Raw genomic sequence first — 4,665 nt, 5'->3', positions numbered from 1 at the left:
AAAATGACACTGAAAATGTATTTGGTTAAAATGTTTTTATAAGTGACTGTATGGACATAAATCAAACTTAACCTGACTCTTTCCATATTTCTCAAGAAAAGCAATTTGAAATCAAAGCCAAAAATACTGCGGACTGAGGAACAGTGGTGAACAGGACGTCCAGGACAAGTCGTACACTATTCCCCACATAATGAGACTAGTCTTCTGTGTTTTGTTTTCAGTGCTTAAACCGCGATCTATAAAGTCAACAAGTCAAAGTGTTAGCGGAGTAGTAACTTTCACTGAGCAAATAGATGGATTAGCATCAAGTTATTTAAGGGAAACCAAAGTGTATGTTTTGTTGAGTGGAAAGTATATGATGAAAGTACCGGGCAATTGTTAGTTTTTCTTGTGGTTTTAAGGCTCCTGTTCACAATCACACCTCATAATCCATTCTTATTTAACCAGTGTACACTTTGTGGCACACTAGGCAACTAAATATAGAAAACTGCAACATATTCTCAAAAAAATCATATGAAATTTATTTCTTGACATTTTAATTAAAACTAATAACTAAGCTGCAAATAGACCATATGAACATTTATGTCTTACCTCATTCTAATATTTTAATAATAGGCACTTACTTTAAAAATAAAAGGGGGTTGTTCACATTTCAAAAATCCATATAATGATAGGGGTTCTGTCCCCAAGTCCCACTCCCACCCCACATCCCCATTCCCTGAAACCAGTTCATGCTGTGTATATCAGATTATTCAACAGTGCTGAATATATGGATTTTATTCAGTTATTATGAAAAGACTCACACTATCATACACTGGGGGAGATGTATGAAACCTTAGAGAGAGAAAAGTGGAGAAGTTGCTCATAGCAACCAATCAGCTTCTGTCATTTTATACACTGTGATAGCTAAATGATAGCTAACTAGAAGCTAATTGTTGCTACAGTATGGGCAACTTCTCCACTTTATCTTTCTCAAATCCATTCCAGTTCTTCTGGTTCTGTTCAATAGTGCTGAATAGAGCTCTTTTTCCAAAATTGTTTAGCATTCACTATTTAACTTTCATTGCTGCTGGTGCATAATATTAATAAGTGCATAATTTTACAAGTGCACTGTATCCATATTTTGGCGTTAGACCGGCGTTAAACCGAAGTCAAACAGAAGGAGACTACTCTAACCTGAACCCATCCAAAAAACCTGACCATCTGGACAAAGTATAAACAAGATATGTAACTTCACAATCTCTTCTCTACAAGCAACTGCTGTCTGCTCAACCTGGACAATAATCACTGGACTCTGTTTGCTCACTCTAAGAACTTTACTTGCTAATATTTGGGCTGGCTCTCTGATTTCACAAATATTTTACAGCATAATGTACTGTATCTGTGCCAATTCAGTTTATCTCTACCTTAATTATTTGCCAAGCCTGTCATCTGTCTTCTAACACAGTTTACTTTAATAATCCATTTTTTTCCTGCTAAATCTCCATTTTTCCTTCCCTCAATTATATCCTTTTATCAATACAAAAATACACCTTCTTCCACTGTACTTTTACTTGATTCTCTGCAAATCTTCTGCACTTTCTCTTACATATATACTCTATTCCTACATCTACATTGCCTCCCCAAACTCTACCCAGCCACACCATGACCATGTTTTCGTCCAATTCCTCCTACACTCAGTGTATACCCGATCCACTGCTTTGCCCCCTTCTTCCACCTTTATCATTTCCCCTTATCTCCTCCACCTCCTCCTTCCTTTATCTCCCCTCCTCTGTCTGCCTTCCTCCCTCTCCTCTCCCATTACTCCACATTTGTTCTCTTCTACCCCACCTGGGTCCTACTACCCCACCGCTAATCCCTCCTCCAAGCCTCCTCTCCATGCCATGCCACCCCACCTCCACCCACATTTCATTAAACTCCCTCCCTGCCCACCTCCTTCAGGTTCTCTTCCCAACACTGGTGCCCGCACAATCTCTCCACTACATTCATTTCGATCACCCAAATTAATCTCACCTTCTTATCACAGCAACCCTAATAATCTTATTCACATCTCTCCCATAAAAACTGTCCCTCTATCTTGTGCCCTCTGGAATGCCAGATCAGTCTGTAATAAACTGGTTCCCACCCATGACCTTTTCATTTCCAAAAACTTGCATCTCCTAGCCATTACTGAAACCTGGATTTCACCCTCTGACACCACTTCCCCTGCAGCTCTCTCTTCTGGGTGCCTCACCTTCTCTCGCACCCCTCGCCCCGGGTGTCGCCATGGTGGTGGTGTGGGGGTCCTTCTATCCCCAGGTTACTCCTACCAACTCCTACCCTCTGAACCATCTCTTACTTTCTCTACATTTGAGCTTCATGCTATTCGCCTCTTCCAACCAGTACACCTGCGAGTAGCTGTCATTTACCGTCCCCCTGGCCCTCCCTCTAAGTTCCTTGACAACTTTGCTTCCTGGCTCCCTCACTTTCTCTCCTCTGAACTCCCCTCCATTATCCTTGGTGACTTCAATATTCCAATTGATATCCCCACAGAATCCTCTGCCTCCGAACTCCTTACCCTCACATCTTCATTTGGTCTCTCACAATGGACCTCCTCACCCTCACATGTGAGTGGGCACTCACTTGATTTAGTCTTCACTCACCGCTGTAATATTTCTAATTTTTCCAACTCCCCATTCCCTCTCTCTGATCATCACCTTCTCTCTTTTAACCTCTCTCTCTCTCTCCCTCCTCTCCTCTACCTCCGAAGGCCACCATCACTAAGCGTAACATTGAGGCTATCAATGCAGTTTCTCTATCTTCCCTGCTTGACTCTCTTCTCTCACCTATCCTCTCTCTCTCCTGCCCTGAACAAGCTGCTTCCCTAAACAATGCCTCCCTTACTTCTGCTCTGGACTCTGTTGCACCGGCAATCACTACTCACCCTCGCAGATCCACACTACAACCCTGGCATTCCAAATGCACTAGATATCTGCAAAAGTGTTCAAGAACTGCCGAGTGACAGATTTTCTCCACTTCAAATTTATGCTCTCATCCTACAGTGTTGCCCTTTCCCTATCTAAACAGTCCTATTTTAAAAACGTCATTTCCTCCCAGTCCTCAAATCCTCAGCGTCTCTTCACCACCTTCAACTCCCTCCTCTGTCCACCCACTCCCCGCCTCCCCTCCTCACTCACTGCCATTGACTTTGCTACCTACTTTACATCCAAAATCGATTCCTTATGTCAGGACATCACATCCCACCAGTCCCCCTGCTCTACACCTCCTTCTTTCCCTGACCACCCATCTCCATCCATTTCACCGACTCTGACAGCCTTCTCCCCTGTATCTGGAGAGGAAGTCATGGCTCTCATCCGGTCCTCCCCCCTTTCTACCTCCCCCTTGACCCTATCCCTTCACGTCTCCTCCGCTACCTCTCTCCATGTGCCTGTTCCCATCTTGCCCTCCTCCTCAATCTCTCCCTCTCATCTGGCACTGTCCCTCCTGCATTCAAACATGCGATAGTCTCCCCCATTCTTAAAAAACCTACCCTTGATCCCAACACTCTCTCCAACTACCGTCCCATCTCTCTCCTCCCTTTTGCCTCTAAGATCCTTGAGCGTGTTGTTTACAAATGCCTTACCACCTTTCTTTCTTCCCACTCCCTCCTTGATCCTTTTCAGTCTGGCTTCCATTCTCTCCACTCCACTGAAATTGCCCTCACAAAAGTCAGCAATGACCTCCTTGCTGCCAAATCCAAGGGCCACTACTCTCTGCTTATTCTCCTTGACCTCTCTGCTGCCTTCGACACTGTTAACCACCCTCTCCTGCTGCAAATCCTTCACTCCCTTGGTTTACGTGACACTGCTCTCTCCTGGCTGTCATCCTACCTCTCAGACCGGTCCTTCTCTGTCTCTTCTCATGACTCCTCTTCCCCACCACAGCCTCTTACAGTAGGTGTTCCCCAAGGTTCCGTTCTTGGACCTCTACTATTCTCCCTCTATACGTCCTCTCTAGGTGAACTCATCAGCTCATTTGACCTCCATTATCATCTCTATGCTGATGATACTCAGATCTGCCTTTCCTCCCCTGACCTCTCCCCCTCTCTCCTCACTCGTATCTCCAACTGTCTCTCTGCTATTTCTTCCTGGATGTCCCAGCGATTTCTTAAACTTAATATGTCTAAGACTGAGCTGATCATTTTCCCACCCTCCAACATAACCTCACTTCCCACTATTTCTTTAACAATTGATGGCACAACTATCTCTTCTAGCCCCAAAGTGCGCTGTCTTGGAGTTATCCTGGACTCCTCCCTCTCCTACAAACCACATATCCAGAGCCTTTCACAGTCCTGTTGCTTCCACCTCAAAAATATTTCAAAGATTAGACCCTTTCTCACCCAGGATGCCACCAAAACCCTCATACACTCACTGGTCATATCCAGATTGGACTACTGTAACCTTCTCCTATCTGGCCTCCCCAACTCCCATCTCTCACCTCTCCAGTCTGTCCTCAATGCTGCTGCTCGACTCATCTTCCTCTCCAAACGCTCTACATCTGCCTCCCCTCTCCTACAAGCCCTCCACTGGCTCCCCTTCCCTTTTAGAACCCAATTCAAGGTTCTCACACTTGCTTACAAAGCCCTCACCCATTCCTCTCCCATTTACATCTCTGACCTCATCTCCC

The sequence above is a fragment of the Taudactylus pleione genome, unplaced genomic scaffold (assembly GCF_031769625.1).
Source record: "Taudactylus pleione unplaced genomic scaffold, aTauple2 ptg000256l, whole genome shotgun sequence".
Classification (NCBI taxonomy): Eukaryota; Metazoa; Chordata; class Amphibia; order Anura; family Myobatrachidae; genus Taudactylus; species Taudactylus pleione.
Note: the sequence above shows the minus strand (reverse complement) of the source record.